Source organism: Lactuca sativa, chromosome 4, assembly GCF_002870075.4.
Source record: "Lactuca sativa cultivar Salinas chromosome 4, Lsat_Salinas_v11, whole genome shotgun sequence".
NCBI classification, from domain to species: domain Eukaryota; kingdom Viridiplantae; phylum Streptophyta; class Magnoliopsida; order Asterales; family Asteraceae; genus Lactuca; species Lactuca sativa.
In genome coordinates this window covers 293879583-293893239 of record NC_056626.2, presented here as the reverse complement: position 1 = coordinate 293893239, position 13657 = coordinate 293879583, and the positions used below count along the sequence as shown (strand labels likewise).

Sequence of the window (13657 nt, the reverse complement as noted above, 5' to 3'; positions counted from 1 at the left end):
AAAAATCTCATAATACAAAATAAAATACCATAAATAACAAAGATAATTCATTTCACTAATATGTCAAATACAAATAATTATTCCAATAGTGAGTAAAGGTTATAACAAATGAACTCATTTATATACAATTGCATTATCTAGCTTACTATGTGCCAACAACTCTCTGTGTGTTTACTTTTGCTTGGGTCTCGTTTCCTCCAAAGCTTCTAGCCATGCCAAAATAGGATATCTTAGGGTTCATGTCCAAATCAAGTAAAACATTGCTAGCTTAAATTCATCAAGTCCTTGGCGTGAAGTCTTAGATAGAAGCTTAACTGCAATCTCCAATCCTTCTAGTAGACCCTAAAGATCAATATTGGCCATGTAGCAGGATCAACCTGTAATCTCTTTTCTGCCTTCTTATTACTTGCAGCATCTTGTGCCTGTTTGACCAAGGTTGTGCGTTCAGCAGCAACATGCTGCATTGCGTCAAAAAGATAAAAACAGATGACAACAAATACAAATAACTGCATTCTACTTTAAAAAAATAGAATCCAACTCCTAAATCACAAACCTTTTTAAACATACTAGAGACAGGATCCAATCCATGGGGTATTTTTGGAAAATAGTCTGAACATTCTTGACAAATCGTCAACCTACAAGTGAAGGATAGAAAGGGAAGAAACAAATGTTCACAACCAGTAAGATATATAAACACTAGAAGTTTCACAGTGATTGTTGATTCCTATAAACTCAAATGTGAGATGAGAGGCTTGTTCACAACTAGTATGAAATACTAAGTAGAAAGAAACAAATTGATGATATTACCTAGTCAAGGAGGAAAACGACAAGAAATGGTACATAGAAAATATATATATATATATATATATATATATATATATATATATATATATATATATATATATATATATATTTAGAATTAAATAAAAAAAATATAATGATAATAGTTTGATATTAAATTATGTTGTCCTGGTGAACATTTGTGCTTGTGTAAGTGCATGCCTCCAACACCAATGGTAGAAAAGTTTCATAGTATCTGTAACAAGATATAAAATTATAATTTTTTTTAAATAATAATACTAAAGTAACAAAAGAATAAAAAAAAAAAGCTTACTTTAGAGCTACATCTCCACAATGCTCTGCCACGTCATCAAATATGCAAATTGCTATTATTTTCTCCTCAGAGGTCCTATCCTTGCCCTAAATTTAAAATGCAAGTCTTATTTTTAATATTTGTATAAAAACTAAAAAAGAAAAAATAATTATTTAAAAAAATGTAATTAATGTTACTCAATACTCACCCAGAATGGCATCAAGTAAGGCAAGAGTTCATCAAAAAGAGGCAGAAATGGGGTCTTGAAAGTCTTGAATAGAGTACCCAAACAATCACCCAACTAGATTTAACAAAAGAGATAATATTATGAATAATTTATTAACATAAATAGATTTATAAAAAAAATAGATTATATAATATAAGTGCATATACTTGATCAAAAAGTTATTCCTCTTGTTCGTTTTCTTCTTTCAACATTTCCCCATCTTCTGCATCAAAGTCCTATGCTTTTACTCTTTCGCCCCATTTATTTCTTCTTGATGAGCTGGCAGTGATCACCTGTTTGATCTCTTCAACAATGCTTCTAACTTGATTTTCATCTAAAAGGGGCCCACAAATTTGTACACATTCCTTGATTGAATCAATCATACTTGAGCAAATTTCAGTCTCATGTTCCTAAAAGACAAAATCCAGTAAATAAAGATTCATATGAGCAAATATAAGTCAACAAATAGGGGGAATGACGAAAATAACCTTGTGAAGAGCCTTTACTAAAGCTGGTATGATATAGTCTGACAACTATCTTACATATGACCATTGCGACCCTGAGATTGCTCCTTTTCAACAGCTAGTTTTGCTGAACGAATAAGCTTAGGCATAGCTAAAAAGTCAAAGAAAAAGTCAACACTCAGAAAGAAAATAAAAAATAACAGTTAAGGTTATCAGGGGTAAAAGAGGTATTTTATTTCACCTGAAACTGCAGCCTTCCTAACTTCTTCATGGAAATAGAATTTAAGAAGTCGTACTAATGTTGGTGCAACCTGTCTTTTATTAAAAAGTTAAGCCAGTTTTATTCAAATGTAAAAAGACAAGAGAGGGTAAAAGAGGAATTTCATTTCACTTGATCAATCCATGGGAAAAACCCTTCTTTTAATTCATCAGCATAGCAACACCAAAAGGGTAAAATGGTCATTAACTCTCTTATCTCCAAGTGTATCTTTCTCCTCAAGGACGCTAGTTTTGATCCCTATTCTCTTATCTCCAAGTGTAATAGTCTCAATGCTGCAATATCAAAGGGTAAAATGGTCATTAACTCTCACTCAAGCATTTCATTTATTAAAAAACACACCTTTCATCATCAGACTCGTCAACATCATCATCTGAATCATCAGCATAAGTAATTGTAACATCTGGTTTAAGTTGAACAGAATGAAGCAATGGTGGCATCACAACATTCATGTAAGGGAGAAAATCTTGCCCTAGGCACTTGCAGAGTCTTGCCCATGCCTACAACAAAAATATATAATTATAAATTTATAATCTTGAATTCAATTTGTTTTAAAAGAGTAAGTTTAATAACAGAAAAAGAAAAGAAGCATACTTGTAACATGTAGCTTATTGTTGGATCATCTGTCTCCAATTGGGAACCTTGAAGTGACATAAGGACATCCATAACCTTGAAACATGTAACAAATTATAAATTTCCAAGATGAAAAAATAAAAACATTTGTGAATTACATATTTATATATACATATATGTATATATATATATATATATATATATATATATATATATATATATATATATATATATATATATATATATATATAAGTATACCTGTTTAGCATCATCTTTGAGCTTATCTTTTCCAACAGCCATTCCAACTAAACTAATACACTCCATGGATTTGGCACGAAGCATACAATTAGCTTTATCAGTTGCATTCATGAGTATAGCTTTCAAGTAAGGCATACTGCGTCCTAATACTTTTGAAAACGCTCCTGTAAAATCATAAACTATGTGAGAACCAATTTAAAGAAAATAAACAAGTTGTTGAGAGAATATAAAGATGAATAATACCTGAGATGAATCAGCAACAGATGCCAAAGCAGTCAAAGCTCCCTCTTACATCATCTGCTTTGGATTCTAGAAATACAAAAATGATTTAGTATTCATATATTCATATCTTTTAAGGTTACTACAAATTATTTATACATGTAAAAGTACAAGTAAATTCCCTACAATCCCATCCAAGTAAGGTTGTAGAAGTTCTGATGTACAATTTTCATTGAAGTTGAGCACTGATGAACTCGATTTAGAAATCGCTTTAACTTCAAACAAAGGTTCGCTCGTAATTGAATGTCTCACTGATTGGTTCGCAAGTCGACACTTTCGTTCGGAGTTTTGCAATTGGAATTCGAAATCAGTCACATGAATCTGAATCAAAGTTCAGATGTTTGTGTTCTTTCATGGAGTATGGGATCGGAGGTTCATAGTTGGTGGTCTAATTTTGTCTTTCCAAAGTACGAACAGTGCTTGAAAAACACGCATATATGATACAACAATGAAATCTACAAATACATATCGAAAGATAAAAAAAAACATATCATTACGCATTAGTAGTATCTTTACTAACCTGAACTCGTGGATTATGGAAATCATCCATTGTTGAAGCTAGTGATGGAAGAACAAGATGGTGATATTGGTTTTGCAAGTCTGGGCCCAAATCTCTCTCTCTCTCTCTCTCTCTCTCTCTCTCTCCGGGAGAGTTCAATTTCACCTTTTATTTCCACCGTAGACGCCACCTATTAAGGGTTCGCGGATGATGAATTTTTGAAAATGGTGAATTTCCCTTTTCTATGACCGATGTCATGAACAACATTTGTTATAGCCGCCTTCGATCCTATATTGTCCTTGAATCTCTCAGGAGTTCCTAGCCCGATAATGATCTCGATTCTGGATCCTTTGAAAGCTTTGTGAACTTCATGATCTGCGTCGTAGATTGCAAGAAATGAGGAGTGGTGATGATATTAGGGTTTTTTTTGGGTATTGATAAGTGAGAGAGAGAACTATGGAAATAAGGCAGAGGATAAAATGGCGGCCTTTCAAAATTTTGGGATTTTCGTTTTCCCTCAAGCTGCGAAGAAGAAAACGCGCCTTTCATTAAATAAAATATAAAGCGACATCTCTACACGACACTCATTTTAACATAGGTGCCCTCCGTGTTTTTTTTATTGGACACTAATTTTAGGGTGTGGAAAAATACGAGTCGTCTATGCTTTATTTTTTAATAAAACGGACGTTATTTTTAGGGCTCCCAAAAATGCGTATCGTCAATCACTGCGTGTCATTGTTTGCGTGTCATTAAAGGGCAGTATTCTAGTAGTGACCGGTACTCCGTGGAGTCTCACAATTTCTTTGATGTAGATTCTTGTCAGGCGCTCCATCTTGTAGGATTCTTTTATTGGTAGGAAATGGGTGGATTTTGTTAGTCTATCAACTATTACCCAGATTGTGTCCAAACCGTCCGTCGACTTGGGTATTCTTTCTGACTCATGGCATCGGCTACTACGTTAGCCTTGCCTGGATGATACTTTATTTCTCACTCATAGTCGTTTAGCAGTTCGAACCATCTTCGTTGCCTCATGTTTAGCTCTTTTTGATTCAAGATGTGCTGAAGACTCTTGTGGTCAGTGAAGATAGTGCACTTAGTACCGTACAGGTAGTGTCTCCAAATCTTCAGGGCGAAGACCACTGCTCCTAGCTCCAAATCATGGGTCATATAATTCACTTCATGCGTCTTTAGTTGCCGTGACGCGTAAGCTATCACCTTTCCACGCTACATGAGTACACAGCCTAAACCCTGATTTGACGCATCGCAGTAGACTATAAACTCATCCGTTCCTTCGGGTAGCGACAGCAACGGCGCACTGCAGAGTGCTTGCTTCAGAGATCGAAATGCAGCTTCCTATTTGTCCGTCCATACAAAAGGGTACACCCTTTTGCATAAGCATAGTAAGCGGTTTGGCCGTCCTAGAGAAGTTCTAGATGAATCTCCTGTAATAGCCTGCGAGACCCAGAAACTGGCTAATTTCTGTGGGTGTTGTTGGGATTGCCCATCCTTCGATAGCTTGGATTTTAGAAGGATCCACATGAATTCCTTCCTGACTAACAACATGTCCCAAAAAGTTCACGCTTCGGAGCCACAACTCACACTTGGAGAGTTTTGAGTATAACTTTTCGGTTCGCAGGGTTTCCAGGATTCGTCGAAAATGTTGGTCGTGTTCTTCTTCGCTTCGTGAATATACTAGGATATCATCGATGAAAATGATTACGGAATTATCAAGAAAAGGTCGACAGATTCGATTCATTAGGTCCATGAATGCGGCAGGAGAATTCGTTAGACCGAAGGGCATTACAACGAATTCATAATGTCCGTAACGAGTTCGAAAAGCGGTTTTTGGTATATCCTCCTCCCGGACCTTGAGTTGGTGGTATCTAGATCGCAGATCTATGTTTGAGAAGTAACTAGCTCCTTCGAGTTGGTCGAATAGGTCGTCGATTCGTGTAAGTGGATATCGGTTTTTGACAGTAAGTTTGTTAAGTTCTCTGTAGTCGATACACATCCTGAATGTACCATCTTTCTTCTTGACAAAGAGAACTAGAGCTCCCCAAGGTGAGAAACTGGGTCGGATGAATCCTTCATCCAAAAGCTCACTGAGTTGACTGGACAACTATTGCATCTCCGTAGGAGCCAATCTGTAGGGCGATTTGGCGATAGGGGTAGCTCCTGGTACAAGGTCGATTCGAAACTTGACTTGTCTTTCTGGGGATATCCCTGGAAGATCATCAGGAAATACATTTGGGGATTCGCAAGCTACTGGAATGTCTTGAGTGTTGACCTCTTTCTTGGATTTGTCTACTATGTGAGCTAGGCATGTTAAGTCCTTCTTTCGTAGGTGCTTCTGCGCCTTAATGCACGAGATAAGACGAAGGTTCATGTTGGGTTTGTCTCCGTAAATAACTAGGGTTTTGTGGTTTGGGAGATGAAGGCAAACGGCCTTCTCGTGACACATAATTTCAGCATGGTGGGGGCTTAACCAATCCATGCCAATAATCACATCAAAACTCCTAATGGAAACAGGCATTAAGTTTATTTGAAAGACGTGGTGATTTAAGACTAGGGGGCATCCTGATGGGTTTGAGCCATAAGAACTTTCCTATGTGCACATGCAAACCCTAATGCTTGGATCTAGGTTTCTCTAACTGAACATGCAATGTATCCAAGACTTTTATTGATAGATCTAGTGTAAACATTCAAATCATAACATATGAAATCAGATCTAAAGGAATACCTTGAATTGCTTGCTTGAATCTTCTTGTCTTTTGAGCTTAGAGTCACAATTGTCACTCCTCTAATGGCTTACAAACACCAACTAGCAAGAGGATGATTATAGAGAGAGAGGAAGGTAAGAAAATCGGCTCTAGGGTTTCTTGAGATGCAAGAGTGCCGATTTTCTCCACCCTAAGGATCTATATATACTATTGGTTACTATGGTTACACCTTAAACCCTAATTGAATAACTTAGGACCTAAGCAATCCAATAATCCTTATAGACTAGGCCTTGGATGATTTCTAGGTTTCTCCAAACCCTAAAATCGTCCACCCTCTTATCCATAGAGATTTATAGCCCAAAATACAACTATCACACATTTGACAGTTTATGCCCTTTTATTCAATTAACCTCTTTAAGTCACCAAATTAATTCCTAATTAATTTATGACTTATATTAATCAAATAACAATATTATTACTCTTTATATTATTCTCATAATATATTAATAATATTTCTTCTCTCATTATAAATCATCCTGTCAAGTTGTTATGGTGAAGGCAACCCAAAAGGACCATGCTCAGCCGGGTCAAATACTTGCCAAATATAGTTACATCCTTAGACACTATTCCAACAGTCTCCCACTTGGATAAGTCCGGTAACTATATACACAAGAACAATCCGATTAGCAATCGTAGCTCTCAAAGATGCTGTCAAACTCTGATCTTATCAGTCTTGTCCTTTAGATAAGGGATCGTACAGTCCTCTGTTCAGATATCATGTGGACACAATCACAGTCCAACATTTAGTTTCTCAATCTCAGATTTATTTGACATAGAACTTAATCGAACACATCAACTCAGTTCTGACTGGGCCCGGCACATAAGTCAAATCAAATCATCGAGCGGCCGAGATATCGCTTTTACCCTCTTAGGATAAAAGTAACAAATAAACTTCGACTTATATACATTTACTTATTCGCCAATCAATCATACACAACAATGCGTTTTATAACATCAATTTACTGATGCGGTTTCACATCATCAATGTACAACCAATTAACAAATAGCAAACCATATATCTAGGTTTTAAGACCATATGATATTATCATCTTGCGATCACTTACAATATATATATATATATATATATATATATATATATATATATATATATATATATATATATATACCTCAAAGTGATTCCAGCAAACTCGGTTTTGTTCCAATGCTCAAAACTAGTTCATAAGTACTCATGAACGTTGTAGCAACCTTTTGCTATGTCTAATACCATTCAGACAATCTACATACCAATTCATGAAAATCTTCTTTCATATCTACTTCCAACATATGAACAATTGTCGACCATTCGAATAATTCGATTATTCTTAATAACTTAATTATTCAGGAAGTCAAAACATGCAAAAAATGAAACAATAGTTAAACAATTAACATAAGACAGTAACTTTACTTATAAATAATACTCCTTTATTTAATCATCAAATGTCAATTACATTTATCTATTATAAGTTTCTAAAACTATCTAATCTAAACTAATATCATCCTTCAGCCTAATACTCCTAGCATGTTGCGTGTGCTTAACCCTACTCAGTCCCTTCGTAAGCAGATCTGCTGGGTTATCTTCTGATGATATCCTCTTAACAACGAGATGTCCTTCTTCTACTCGATGTCTAATAAAGTGATATTTTCTGTCGATATGACGCGACCTACCATGATCCCTCGGTTCCTTGGTCAAGGCAACCGCTCCTTCATTATCACAGAAAATTTCCATAGGCTCCTTTATGGCAGGTATAACTCCAAGATCACCAATGAAGTTTTTCAACCATATTGCCTCCTTCGATGCTTCGCTTGCTGCAATGTACTCTGATTCACACGTTGAATCAGCTACGGTTTCCTGCTTGGAACTTTTCCAAGTTACTGCTCCTCCATTAAGGGTAAATACCCAGCCCGACTACGAACGGTAGTTGTCCTTGTCGGTCTGAAAACTAGCGTCACTATACCCTCGTACCTTTAAGTCATCACTCCCTCCGAGGAATAAAAACCATTCCTTGGTCCTCCGAAGGTACTTAAGGATATTCTTGACCGCAATCCAATGGGCTCTGCCAGGGTTCCCTTGATATCTACTGACCATGCTCAAAGCAAATGCTACATCAGGGTGAGTACAAGTCATAGCATACATGATTGAGTCAACTGCGGAAGCGTAAGGTGCTTGGCTCATCTCTGCTATTTCGGCTTCGGTACTCGGACTTTGAGTCTTACTCAACTTCGCATTACTTTGTATCGGTAATTCTCCCTTCTTCAAATTCTCCATACTAAAACGTTTTAGTACTTTATCTAAGTAAGTGTTCTGACTAAGTCCTATTAGTCTCTTACTTCGTTCTCTCACTATCCTTATTCCCAAGATATAGGAAGCCTCTCCGAGGTCCTTCATAGCGAAGCACTTCCCGAGACATGACTTAACCTCCTGCAGTGTCGGGACGTCGTTTCCTATGAGCAGTATGTCATCGACATACAAAACGAGGAAGCTGACTATACTCCCACTGGCTTTGACATATACACATGATTCATCTTCGCTTCGTACAAATCCAAACTCTTTGACTTTCTCATCGAAGCAAAGATTCCATCTGCGAGACGCGTGCTTAAGCCCATAAATGGACTTCTCAAGCTTGCACACTCTATTTGGATGCTTTGTATTGACAAAACCCTCTGGCTGAGCCATGTAAACATCCTCAGTCAACTTCCCATTAAGGAAAGCGGTCTTGACATCCATTTGCCATATTCCATAATCATGAAATTCAGCTATGTCTAGCATCACCCTAATAGACTTTATTTTCGCAACTGGTGAGAAGGTCTCTGTAACGCCCGCAAATCCGGGCTAGTCAATTTAGAGACAATAAGCATCAAAAATTAGTTTTTGATGGAAGATTATTTAGAAGTATTAATCTTTTCCAAGCGGTAGCTTATGTTACAAGGGTTCCGTAGATATAAAGAACGCCGAAATCCGAGTTATAACGAAGAAGTTATGACCTGTCGAAGTTTTACGGTTAAACCGGCACGACATCGGGAATCGTAAAAAGTGAATTTACGATAAAATAATTTTTAGCCTTAGCGATCTAAACAAAAGTCATAGTATATGTTAAATCGAGAGTGTGCATAAAAAGAACGTCCAAATTTGACTTCGTATGAGGAAGTTATGATTTTTCTATGATTTAGCATAGTAGTGCACAACCCGAAATCTGAATTTTAGATCAGTCGATTTTTAGAAAAAATAATCTAAACGAGAAATGAATATATTGTTAATAGGAGATAAAAGATATAAAGACTGTCGAAAACGGAGCTCGTATGCGAAAGATATGGACGAAGCTTAGTCCCTACTCTTCGAGCGCGGCGAATTCGATACAGTTTTGTAAATCTGAGATAGAGTGAGAATTAGCTGACGGGATCTGAATGAAATTTGTAGTACTCGTAAATACCAATGTGTGGATATAAAGAACGTCGATAATAGAGCTGGTATGCAAAAGATATGGATGAAACTTAGTTCCTACTCTTCGAGCGCGATAAATTCAATACAGTTTTGCAAATCGGAGATAGAATGCGAATTAGCCGATGAGGTCTAAATGAAAGTTGTAGTACTCGTAAATACCAACGCGTGGATATAAAGAACGCAGAAAATGGAACTCGTACACGGAAGATACGGATGAAGCTTAGGGGCTACTCTACGATAAAATCCCTATAAATAAAGGATGAATCCTTCATAATTTCTTCACACCATAACCTTTCTTTCTCTCTCTAACCTCCCTAAACCCCTCCCAAGTCTAGGGAACCTCCCTATCACAAGAAGAAAGCCCCGGAGCGCCCGAAGGCTCCGAGAAAAAAGCTTTCAGCTCGGAAACGCTGCTCCAGCGAAGCCCAGTTTTTAATAAAAACCCGTTGTAAGTGAGTTACGCCTATACTATATTTAATATAGATTTTATTTAATTATAGTAACATTATTAGGACCTTAAAATAATTATTTGGGCTATTATTATGAGTTATATTGAGTGTTATTTAATGCTTATATAATAGTAATAATAACTAGAGTATTAATTAGTCACGATTAACGTTAAAACTCAACTCTAGTGATATTAATACTAGGTTTTGGTCAAGGAAAAAAATTGTTTTGAGATAACGGAGTGTTGTTCATGTACCGAGTCACCACCTAACCAAGTGAGTGTATAGTTACTTTCATCTTACACATAGATATGAAGTATTTTATATAGATTACGTGCTATGTGTGCATATTATCTGAGTACTTGCTGTCTATGCTAGATGAACGATTTTATACATGTTTTAAATGATTTAAACTATATATGTATTTTATATCTACGATAATGTTGGGGTAAAACATAGGTAGATGTAATATATGTAATATGAGTTGGATGATGAGTTGAGAGGTGTTATAGACCACGAGGTGAGGGTGAGAGGTGGACGATGTGAGAAGCCTTTCCCAAATGATGGCCCCGTCATTCAGCAGAGTATGGATGACAACCACAGACTATTCTAGACAGTCCAGTGGAACACTAGCAGGCTCGAAACCTGTACGTGTTGTGAACGATTTGTTCACCCGGTGTACTCTAAACCATGGTGTCCATGCAGACTTGGTGCCTAAACCTTGGTGATCATGCAGACTTGATGCCTAAACCGTGGTAATCATGCAGACTTGATACCTAAACCTTGGTGATCATGCAGACTTGATGCCTAAACCCTGGCGACTATGCAGACTTGGTGCCTAAACCCTGGCGACTATGCAGACTTAGTGCCTAAACCCTGGTGACTATGCAGACTTAGTGCCCGTTGTGTAAACTGTGGCAACGATGGACTTCGTGCCGATTCCTTAGGAATGAATGAACGAAGAATTGCTGATTCTTAGGGTAGATCCTTTAGACTAAAGAAGATAATGGGGATGGGTAATTGGGTTGATTGTTTGATTGTTTAAACATAATAAATACATTATTGTGGGTTGAAAACCCTATGTACTCACCAGGTTTCCCAACCTGACCCACTCAGTTTATTTATGTCACAGGTGTTGTCATGAAGTCACATTACACTGAGAGATTAAAAAGATGTAGATCACTAGTAAGTTTTGTTTATGCTTATGTTTCTGTATTGACGATGACATCCCAAACGTTTTAAAATAAATAAAATACGTTTCTTCGAAAATGTTTTGATAACGTATTTATCATGTTTTCTGGGAACAAATTCCGCAACATTTTTATGAAAAGAAGTACTCTGATTTTTATAAAGCATAAACAAAATCGGTCTTTTCTGGCCGTGAAAATGGGGATGTCACAGTTCGTATCAGAGCATTAGTTTAAGCGAACTAGGAATATGGATTTATTTCTAGACTTAAACTTAGAATGCTAAGCGATGATTATGAGGTGTGAGTACTAGATTATTTTAGGAATTATGCCTAAAATACTTTTATGTGCTAAATGCTTTGTGCCTGACATGCTATTATTTGTTCGGATCTATGGTCTGTTGCCGACCGGATCTGGAAACCTTATGTGTTTAGGATTCTAAGCGTTTAACTACGATATTAGAACTAGCATAGAAACGTTTCGGGGTGATAAGGATGATTTAAACGTCAATCCTAAATAAAGATCTAGATTCACCTTATTCGGTGTATAGATCAAGATGGCAAGGACCCGTAGCGGAAATGTGAATGCAAATGGGAACCGAGATCAGCCCCCAGTGATTGTGCAAATACCGGTAGTGGTGGCCGCTGCTGAGCCAATAACGATGGCCGGAGTGCAAGCGATGATCCAGGCGATGTTGGATCATCAAATGGAGGAAACCAGACGTTTGCTCCAACAAAATCGAGAGGAAGCGACCATACAGGTCGAACAGCCCGAGTTGAACGAAGGGAAGACTAAGAAGGGAAACTACAGTGGGACTGTTGGTCAAGCCAACCCACTGATAGTTAGGCAAAACCACCAAGATGGAGGAAATGATGGATGTGGATGCAAATACAAGGATTTCATGGCGTCCAAACCACCGAGTCTATCTGGAATCCCGACACCAGTGGAAGTGATGAACTGGATCTCTGAGATGGAGACGATGTTTGAGAGTTGCGAGTGTAGCAATAGGCAGAAGACCGCTCTCGCGTTTCCTCTGTTGAAATCTGGAGTACTAAGTTGGTTGAAGCTACTGGCTGATTCAATGCCCAAAGGTGAAGCAAGCAAGATGTCGTGGGAGGATTTTCTGGTGAAGTTGAAGATGCAATACTGCTCTGAGCAGGATCTTCTGGAGATCAACAACGAATTCCAGAATCTGAAGAAGGGAAGAATGAGCATTACTGAATACGCTGCAAGCTTTACTGAGAAAATGAAGCTTGTTCCTCACCTCGTCCCAACTGAACTCTCCAATGTTAACAAGTTTTCCCTCGGATTACCAGCGGACTTTGGTCCAATGCTCAAGCAAAATACCACTCTAAAAGTCGCCATCTGGGCTGCTAAAAATGTGGAGACCCAGATACGAGAGAAGGGTCTAGAGAGAGCGTAGGTGGGAGAGAAAAGGAAATTTGAAGGAACTTTAAAGTCCAACGAGAAGAGAAAATTCTTGAAGAAGTTCGAAAGAGGAGGAGGAAGTGAAGAAAGATGGTGCGAAAAGTGCAAAAAGAAACACACTGGAAAATGCGATGAGGGGGTGACTTGTTTCAAGTGTGGGAAGCATGGGCACTATGCCAACGAGTGTACATTCAGCAAAAGGGTGTGTTACAGATGTAACAAGGAAGGGCACTTCAAGCAAGACTGCCCAAAGAGAGAGGGGGCTACAAAGCCAAATGTGCCACCAAAGCCAAAGGCGAGAGCATTCCACATGATCCTCGATGAAGTGGAAAACAACGCAAGGAACCAAGGATGAGGAATTCATACCCGAAGATCTAGTTATGAGGTAGCCAAAGAGATAGAACCATATGATGTAGCCTATTAGAGGCATAGTCTAGGGTGAACTTGAACACCTATGTAATAGTTTCAAGAAATAATAAAGCCCTCATTTTGTTATCTGATGTGTTAAACTGTTATGTGATTTTCTTGTATGGTGACTTGGAAAACTATGAGACAATACTTGGGATGAGTATGAGTAGGTGTCAATGGTAGTAGAGGCCTATACTACCGGAAGCACAGGACTCACGCTTAGATCACGGAAAGTCACAAGGTTACCAAGAAACTAGTAATCGATTTCGTTTTATTCAAGTATGTCGTTACCATTGTTTC

General features: G+C 37.6%; 1 pseudogene; it reads right to left on the bottom strand.

The window, feature by feature from the left end:
* Positions 1-332: 332 nt before the first annotated feature.
* The window catches only part of LOC111901053 (uncharacterized), a 40846-nt pseudogene continuing 27521 nt past the window's right edge, over positions 333-13657 (bottom strand).